General features: G+C 37.4%; 1 pseudogene; it reads left to right on the top strand.

Moving 5' to 3' along the window:
- On the top strand, positions 1–1,338 carry LOC124835030 (aspartic proteinase CDR1 pseudogene; annotated as a pseudogene).
- Positions 1,339–10,541: the final 9,203 nt, after the last annotated feature.

The following is a 10,541-nucleotide window of genomic DNA, read 5'->3' on the forward strand; positions in this document are numbered from 1 at the left end:
GACTTTGATGACAACAATGTCACTTTCCTCAACCCTAGTTCTTATTCTGCTGTCTCTTCACAGCGTCTCTTCCTTAGATGCTCACAAAGATGGGTTCAGTGTGGAAATCATCCACCGTGACTCATCAAAATCACCGTTGCATCGTCCCACAGAAACTCAATTCCAACGAGTTGCTAATGCAGTGGGTCGTTCCATTAATCGTGCCAATCATTTCAACCAAAACACACCTAGGGCCAATATAACCCAAAATGATGGTGAATACCTTTTGAGCTATTCAGTTGGAACCCCACCATTTCAAGTTTATGGTATTGCTGATACAGGAAGTGACATAACTTGGTTGCAGTGTAAACCTTGTAAACCCTGTTACAACCAAACCAGTCCAATGTTTGACCCTTCAAAATCCAGCACATACAGAACCCTTTCTTACTCTTCTAAAATATGTAAATCAGTGAAAGGTACCACTAAAGATGGAGACCATTGTGAATATACCATTTCCTATGGTGATGGGTCAAAGTCACAAGGAGATCTTAGTGAGGAGATCCTCACTTTAGACTCCACCAATGGCTCTTCAATCAAATTTCCAAGAACTGTCATAGGATGTGGACGAAGGAACAATGTGTCCTCTGAAGGGAAGGCCTCTGGTGTAGTTGGCCTTGGAAGAGGACCTGTGTCCTTGATATCTCAATTGGGTTCTTCAATTGGTGGAAAATTTTCCTATTGTTTGGCACCAACGTCTGATACTTCTAGCAGACTCAATTTTGGAGATGCTGCTGTGGTTTCTGGGAAAGGGACTGTATCAACTCCAATATTCTCACGTGGACCAGTATTTTACTACCTAACATTGGAAGCATTCAGTGTTGGAAACAAGAGAATAAAGTTAGGAAGCTCCTCGTCTGAATCTGATGGAGAGGGAAATATCATAATTGACTCTGGTACAACACTCACTCTTTTGCCAGATGATGTTTACTCAAAGCTGGAATCAGCAGTGTCACATGAAGTTAAGTTAAAACGTGTTAAGGGTCCGTTGAGCCTTTGCTTTGAAAGCAGTTTCCATGATCTCAAAGCACCAGTGATCCTGGCACATTTTAGAGGCGCAGATGTGAAGTTAAATGCTATCAACACATTTGTTGAAGTGGACGAAAGGGTAGTGTGCTTCGCTTTCGTGCCAAGTAACCTTGCCATCTTTGGGAACTTGGCTCAGATGAACCTTTTGGTTGGCTATGACCTAGAAAAGAAAAGAGTCTCCTTCAAACCCACAGACTGTACTAACCAGTGATTGTTGCTTGTTTTACTTAGTATCTGTCAGTGGACTGAAAATAAAAATATATATTTTAACTATTTTTGTTCCATTTTATTATTGATAACCGATAATGACAGAAAACAAAAATGTTGAGAACCTTTGCCAACGAATGAACAGACTAAAGGTGTTGTTTTTAATTTGCCCAGATGGGTTTGGAGGCATTTTCTATCAGAAATAATACACCAGGTTTGAATTCCAATGTCATAATTCTTAAACCTAAAGCTGAATGCTAATACAATCTCTTGTTTTATGTATTAACTTGGCTAATTTTCTGTTTAAAATCATTTCCAAAATCTTAGTTGATAGGCTTGTTATTCTATCGTTACGAGAATTATTTATTTTTGTATTGTATGATTACTCACTCAGTCATAAACCGGGTGACCGATCATCCAACTACAGTATGATCAATGGGTAAGAAGCGTTAATTAACCGATAATTAATCCGATTAATTTAAGTCATTAATAGATATCAAAGCAATTAAATTCATTAATGAGTATTAGGACACTTAAAGTCATTAATGGATAATTAATGAAAATAATAAAAATTATTTATTAGTAATTAATGAGTCATACGTGATTGGTAAGGAACGTTCCAAAGTGAATTCTCATCACATTGTCATTCATACCAGCTAGGAAATGTTCCAAGTGAACTCCTAGAGCCTAATGATCGGATAAAGTAGAAAAGTGAGGATTCGATAACGATAACCACTAGCGAAGATTTAAAGTGCATTAAAGGCAACCAAGATATAAACAAAAAATAACGAATTGAAGGCGACAGAATAATAGTTTCATTAGATATGTATAAGGGTATTGATAATAACATATTTTACCATGAATTCAGTATCGAAATTGAGAGAAAATGTCAACTCTTTCTTAGTTTTTTACCTTCTTTATGCCTTAATTTGTTATGTATTTAAGTGGTTACATTTTGAGTTGTATTGATTTAATTTCATCACTAATCCCCACTTTTTACCATGGAGATCATTCACATGAAGCTTGTGTGTGAATCCAAATAGTCAAAGAACCATAAAAGCAAGAAGAAGTGTGAAAGAAGAACATTAAACATAAATGTTGTGGCTGGGGTGCAGCTGGAGTGCAGTTGGAGTGCAGTTGAGCGTCTGCTCTCTGGAATGCTGGGGTGCAGTTGAGGTGTAACTGAGCACTCTGTCACTGGAATTCTGTAGCTGGGCTGCAACTAGGGTACAGTTGAGCGGTGGCGATACTGATGTGGCAAAATTGGTCTATTTAGCTCAGAAGCGCGAAGAACTTTGCATCTTTTGTTACCCAAACACAATTTCTCTCATTTGGAGCACTTGGAGGTGAGCTAGGAGCTGTGGGAATAGTCCATCTTCTTCCTTGGGTCTTCTTCCTTCTTCCATTTCCATCGTTGTTGTAAGCTCAAGCTCTCCATTCATGGAGAGTTAGTTTCACTGTTGTTGGGGGATTGATGTAGCCACTGAACTCTTATGTAAACTACTATGTTTTGAATGAATATATGTCTCTTTCATTGATTGTTAGTGTTTAATTCCTTTTCTTAATGCTTGTTGTGAAGTTCTACCCGTGACATGATTTTAGGGTTTGCTTGATATTGGGAAATGTTGGGTAAATCTGTACTTGGATTAAACACCTAAAGAAAATAGTATCTAGGGATAGAACTAGGACCTTTGGTTATCTTAAATCTCAATTCTTAGTTCGAAAATAATTGTTAGGTCTTCCAAGGGATTGGAGCCTAATAAAGAAGTCTAGGCTCTCTCTACCAAGGGATTGGGTTTGAGTAATTTAGTAGATTGACATTGGCATATTAATGAAGAGGAAGTGATTTTCTATACATAAGAGTGAAGTAGGTGAAATCATACCCACAATAATACCATTCCATATCATTTCTAATCTTTCATTTCTAAGTGTTTGAGTATATATAAGATCACTTTTATCATTTATGTTTCATGTTTACTTTAATTGCACTAAAACCCAAATTATGAAGCATTCCTTAGTCTAAGTTAGTTGGAAATTATACGATTCACTAGTGCATTAAGAGGAAATGGCACCTGTTACTTTTGCTTATAGGCACCAGTTCTAAAACTGAGGCATATACAGACGAGGTAAAAAATGGTAGGTTTTATGCCTCGATTATGAACTGAGTCAAAAAGAATAGGATTATGCCTCGGTAACGTGTTTTTTTTTTCAACCTTTAGGATGCTGATTCACTATGGAATGATCTTGTTGATGTTCCCAAAGTTAGTAAACAGCCATCCTCATCTCCTTGACATTGCTTGTTGACCACTTTCCTCACTTCTTGCTCCTCCTTTGGCTTAGGCATCATCTGTTCACGGTCAGCCAACTAATAAGCATGTTTCAGGAGTGGAGGGTCAAAACTCAAGGCTTCATTTTGGGGGTTCATAGCATAGTAAGAACAACAACATATTAGAAATTCCTACATACACCACAAACCAGTACACAACACACAGAGAAGCTTCATCGCACCTTTATTGCACAATATACAACATCATCAACAAAAGAGAAGCTTCGGAGGCCATCGGGGGACCACTGAAGGTCGTTTCGCGGAGAGGACTCTGAACTCCTTCTTCAAAACGAAGTCGTTTCACGTGCCCCAGATCCTGACGGTACCGGAGTCATCAACGGAGGCGACCCATTCGCCGTTGGGGGAGAAACGCGCGAAGGTGGTCGAGGCGGAGGCGACCCACAAATCTAGCATTTGTGTAGACGATGGAATTGAACTTGGCATCGCCGGAGATGAGGCTCACGATGTCACAACCGACCAAGCTCTGTTTCAATTAATGTAATGTAGGGTTCAAAGCAACGCGAGGCTCGTGCATTTGATTCGATTGGTGCATGTACCATTGCAAGGAGACGAACTCGCGAGGTTGAACAACAACCAATTGGGATTTTCTGATTTAGGGTTCCATGGCGCGATTATGGTGGCGCATTGATGGCGGGCAGTGAGGGTTTTGGCGGAGAGGCCGTGGGCGAGGCGGGAGAGGACTAGGGCGATGTGTGGCTTGAGCTTGTCCACGACATTTTTGAAGACGGGGTAGAAGAGGCAATAGAGGGAGGCGGTGGTGTTGGGGTTGTTATTGGTGGTGGTGGCGGCGGCGTTGGGGTTGGGAAGAGAGGAGGAGGGGCGCGGTGAAGAAAATGAGGGGGACGATGGAGGAGGAGACAAAGACAATGATGAAGAAAAGGAGGGGGGCCATGGAGGAGGAGTGAAGGAGGGACGAGAGAAAATGTGGAGGTGAAAAGCTAATATCAGATTTATCCTCTCTCACCTCCTCTACTGCCTCAATTGGTCAGATAATTGAGGTAGAACCTTTATATCAGAAAAGTTGTCAGGTGAAAAGTCCTTTTTGTAAGTTGAATTAGAGTTTTCTAACTCGGTTGTTTTCAAAACCGAGGCAGTATCCCCTTTTAGGCATCTGTTCCCGAACAACCTATAGGCGTATACTTTCGTTAAAACTACGATAATGGCACAACGCTTTTATACGCTTCGGTTTCAGTAAAACCGAGGCATATATAGCGCGTTAAAAAACTTATTTTTTACTAGTGATTCTTTGGTGACACGAGTCTCTTGAGAAACGATATCTGGTCTTTCCAGTTTAACTACTTGAAACGATTTGGTACACTTGCCAAAGTATCAAAAGGCATACAAAAAAAGGCTGATTGGTAAACATGATGGTCTATTACTAAAAACCATGTTTATCGAGCGGTCCATTTACAATGTTAGTTGTAAAAATTAAAAGCAAAAAACCCCAATACCCAGGAGGCCCCTCATTCATCTCTGTCATGCCCTTCATCCTCAACATCTTCCACAACAACCTCAATACGTTGAGGTTCTTCTAAAACAATCGGCAGAACTTCTTCGGCCTTGACATGGGGAAGAGGAAGATCAACGAGTTGACCGTCGACCACCATCTTCATAATGCCATACCCCTCGTGGTCATTTAGCTTGTCAAAGAAGTAATCATACTGCATGATTCCTTTGTAAAAGTCATTGACGTGATCATTGTACACCTCCCCCGCAAAATACTTATTTTCTTCAATCAATTTGGCCCACTCAACCGAAAGACCATCTCGTTTAGCTTGCAAGTCTTTGTACAAGCCGCCCGTTTTCTAAAGATCCAACTTCAGATCATCAATAGATTGCTTAGTGGGCTTCAGTGAGGACGGTTGTGGCCTTCTTCCTATTCTCTTCATGAGGTTTTTGCATTTCATCCAAGCATCGATTGAGCTCCTCGTTTTCTTTCAGAGTTGCCTCTAAATCCTGCTCGCGACCTGAAGTTTCTCTATCGAGATAATTCCCTTAGGAGTCGCAACGGCATAGGCCTTGCAAATGTTCGATCAGATGGTTAGCTCGTAAGCCATGTCTGTAGCCTCTTCAGCAGTCATCCCCTTGAAGAAAGTCTTCTCTTCTTGGGAAAGATTAAATTGGGAACGGTGAGCCACTCGTACGTCAGGTCGAGCGGACTGATCAGAAGTGGCCCCTTGGGTGAACTTCTTTTACTCCTCTTATGCGAGGAGACAAAGTTCTCTCTAGAAGATTTTCTCTTCCCCTTGCCTTTGGATGGTGGAGAAACAACCACCACTAGAGTAAGGTCTAACTGTTGGGGAGAAGGGCGGGCACTCTTAGGATCTTGGATTGTTCAGGTGGGAGCCGTGGTGGTAGCCTTTAGACGAGGAGGGCGATTAGAGGAGCCTTCCCCAGACTTCTTTAAACCTTTCTTTCGTCGAGCAGCCATATGCTACATAACAAAAGGCTTACCCAATACTCTAGTACTCAAAGCACCTGATATGAGGAAATCGATTAGTGTAACGCCCCAAATTTCAGGGTGTCACGGTTAATACAAAAACCAGTAAACTTGTATAACATAATAGTTCCAATATAGCTGTCTAATAGCATTATTTAAGATAATGAAAATAACGAAGGAAATAAAATAACTCCAATTACAATGTCTTAAAAATTCAAACGCAATAACTTTAAATAAAAATCACAAGTCTGTCACTCGTCATCTCTTGGATTTATCATGCTTCAGCACCATATACAACATCATTTGCTCACGTATAATACATTATACGATCATCGCCGATGATATCCTTCATAACACACAAAAACAACATTTATGGGGGTAAGTTACTATTAAAACAATCATAATAATAACAAGATGTAACACATTGAATATATCAACCATAAACTACCACCCCATACCCACTAGTAATAACAATAGAATTCATAATCTTTTAACATAACAAATCAATAATATATGATTACTCGATCATTGATCCTTGATCCTTGATTTCTTGACCCTTGATCTACACACTCATTAGCAGATTTGCTAACTACTTACTATAACTATTATAGTAGCATTGCTACCAACATAGCATCACCTAGAGCATTCCATACCATGATCATCATCATAGATACACCACCACCATGACTATCCTTGTTGTGAACAAACCATGAGCATTACCAAACCATAAACACCATAGTGGAAAGATTCAATCTCACTCCTATATCCCACCTCACCGACTGTAACAGCTCCTACAATCTAATCTATAGATTTCCCACACAGATACGCTGAAGTAGTCCTGCAATCCAACTAAGGAACATGTAATCCTACTGTCAACACCCAATTTCGTCTAGGTAAGTAAATAGTTAAAAATAAAGAATAAGAGAATAATAATTAATGGTGGGTAAAAAGGGAAAAAATAATAACTTTAATACCAAACACGATATTTTTGAAATGTTAGTTTAATATGGTAATAATTTGAATCAATATTATGCTAATATGATTTTAAAAATGGACAAATTTTCTGACAATAATTATAATCAATGTCTTGAATATTATTTGATTTCTTTTTCTTGGAACCAAAATATTTTCTTTCCCTATTTTGTTCGTTGTCAATTAATTCACAATTAAGGACAAGATTACCATAATATTACATTATGTGTATATAAATACGCACACTGTCATGAAAAGGGGACGAAAAAAAATAGAGAGAAGCATGCAGAAATAATATAAATAGAGTATAGAAAAAAAATAGGTTCTCACCCATAAGGGTTTTGCCAACGGGCAATCATCAAAGAAGAAAGAGGAGAGTACTAAAAGCTAAAAAGGTATGTCACCTCTACACCATTCTTTTTCTCTTTTTATTGTACTCTGAAGTTTTTTTCTAAAGGTATGTTTTTTTTCTTACACCCAAATAATGTTTTTTTTAAATCATAATTTTTTTATAAGTATGTGTCGGCCTATGGCCGGTTTCTTTCTTTTTCCCACCATTCTTAAATAAATAAAAAAATACAAAATCTTCAAAACCAAAAAAGATGTCAATCTTGTTAAACCAAATCTTTTTCGGATTCACTTCTCAAAAATCTAAATCAATCAATAATAATTTTCAAACAAACTCACAAACCTTTTTCTACATAAAGAACTGCGTGATCCCTGATTGTCCATTATAAATGGATGTACGTAGGACCAAGGTCAATTCTTGTCGGGTTCATAAAACAAAAAATATTTTTTTTGTTTCTTAATAGCTTTATTTATTTATTTATTTATTTTAGGGAAATTTAAACATTTTGAAAAAACCACGTCAACTTTATATATTTAATTAAAGGTACTGTCTTTGGGCAGGCGCGATAGGGTTCTAATACCTTCCTTACGCGTAACCGATTCCCGAACCCTAAAATCTACTTTTCGCAGACCATGTCTTATTTTTTGGTTTTCCATAGTTTTTCCATAGTAAATTATGGTGGCGACTCCACGAATCTATTTCTCAAACCCGTTTGTTTTTCGGCTCGCCATCCCGTCGCGATCCCAGTTGCGACACCTACCACACAAGGACAAGGAGGACACCTTCACTCCCACACAAGCAATGTTCAATACCCGAACAACCCTTCGTATGCATACAAGACAAAAGGAAGTATATCCTCCACTCTCATGGTCATCAATCACTCAGATATATCCCAACACTCACTCATGCTCATATCTCAACCACAATTCAAACTTGGCCCTAAACATAATCACTAATCCCAATCTTTGATTATCATCACGTTCTACAGCTCCTCAAGCTTGATCGATGTCCATTCTTCAACAAAACGCTCTTTGCCAGCAAAAATACACTAGGATAATAGATTATCACAAGTGGTAATCGATTATTCCCGAAACGATTCATATTACACAAGAACATATTGTGATAATCGATTATCACTTAAGATAATTGATTATCTTAGTGAAAAATTCCCAAAAACATCAGATAGGAAGGGATTATCGATTATGATCCAAGATAATCAATTATTCCTGCAACCATTCGCAACATCAATGTGCAGGTAATCAATTATAACTAATGATAATCGATTATTGCTGAAACGAAACACATCTTGGACAAAATTCAAGTATTCAAAACACACATACATCAGCCCCAGATCACGTGAGCACGTACTTAACACATCATTCATGCATTCAAGCATCACATACCCTTGTAAACTTACTCAAACACATACAATACATCACTTGAATCATCCAAAACCAATCATTGACATGTTATACCCCAATAAAACCCAAATATACTGCATACGATTATTACCACACCTTTACAACATATATTTGCATGGAAAACCCCCAAGCATCATAACTTTGTTCTCCCTTAGCATCAAACCCTTTGGTGGGATAACCTAACAAAACATACATAATACATTCATGGGGAAGATCCAACACAAACATTGCATAAACCCTATGTCCATGCATACATAAACCCTTACCCAAGAATGACTACAGATAATCATAATCATAACCATATGTAATCATACATCAAAACAAGGATTATCAATCAATATAATCAAGAACATATAACATACAACACAAACAAATAAAGGTAAGTTTTCCCATACCTTGACCAATCCTAGGGCTTTGTCTACATTCCAAAACACCACCAATCTCTAAGGTTTCTACAGTTCTTCCTCTTTTCTCCCAGAAAAGCCCCTCTCTCTCTCTTCCTATCTCTCTTTTTCAGTTTAGATGTAGGTTCAAAATGTGCAGACCCTAGTTTTCCTTTCTCCTTTTGATCTTCTCTTATTATATCTTTATCTTAATTTATCTACTTTTTAAAATATCAACATTCACCCAATATTTCAAAGATTCACGTAATGTCTTAATTACATTTTAGATTTTGGCTTAGTTGCTTACTTGATGTCTATATTCAGAGGGTTTTTTCTATTTAGTACCCGCTTTTAAAAATTCTCTATTTTATCCTAAGTAATATAAATTATATCAATCACGTTCTTTCCGTTAAATTGGCAGAAACAGAGTTAATTTCGTGCTAACGTGACTCTGAAATCAGTATTGTGTCTTCTCTCCCCTCTACTTTTCTATGCAACACAGTCTTTTTGTCCGTGTTCTCTCTGCAATGCAGCATACAATTATTACTTTTCAAATAAACAGTTTTGAATTTGTTTTAATAACCAAATCCAATTAGAATATTAAATAAATAATTTTATAAAATATTTATTCCAAAATTACTTATTTAAATTTAAAAGAACTAATCTTTAATTAAATAAAATATAATTGATTTGACACTTATATTTTCTGTTTTGATAACAATAATTTATTGAAAGGAAAACTTTTCAATAAAATGGTTTAAAAATATACATTTTGTGTTTCTATTAATTTATACAAATGGTTTAAAGTAATAGAGGAAGACGGAAGGAAGGAAAGCTCTGAAGCCCGTGAACTGATTATTGCAGTTTATAATTTGTTCCTCTGCTACGCGTTACCATAAAATAACTGTTCACTTTCACATTCACCTTCATTTCCAATTCATTCTGTTCTCTCTTCAACCCAACCAAGGTTTTTCCCTCACATTCTAACCTTATGCAGATAAAACTCTCTACAAATTCTTAAATTCCAAACCCCTTCACTCCTCTCTCCTTTATCCGACACCGGAATCTCATCACTCTTCACCACCGGCCTTGCCCTCCTACCAGGTGACTCTAACACTCTCCTCGTGCCTCCCGCTTGGTCCGGCCAAATGCTTTTCAAGATATTAACAAAATAAGTCTTTGTTATATGAAATAAGTTATATTAATTTGTTGGGAATCGCGAGTTTATACATACAAATAAGAAAGTTTAGTTTGGTGATAAATTTATTGTAAGTTTTTTATTGAAAATTTTATCATTGTTTGGTAGGGATTGAATTTAAGTTTAATTCTTGTTAAATCCCTTCGGTAAATATACTTG

This window comes from Vigna umbellata, chromosome 3 (assembly GCF_029865625.1).
Source record: "Vigna umbellata cultivar VRB3 chromosome 3, Vumbellata_1.0, whole genome shotgun sequence".
In the NCBI taxonomy this organism is placed as follows: domain Eukaryota; kingdom Viridiplantae; phylum Streptophyta; class Magnoliopsida; order Fabales; family Fabaceae; genus Vigna; species Vigna umbellata.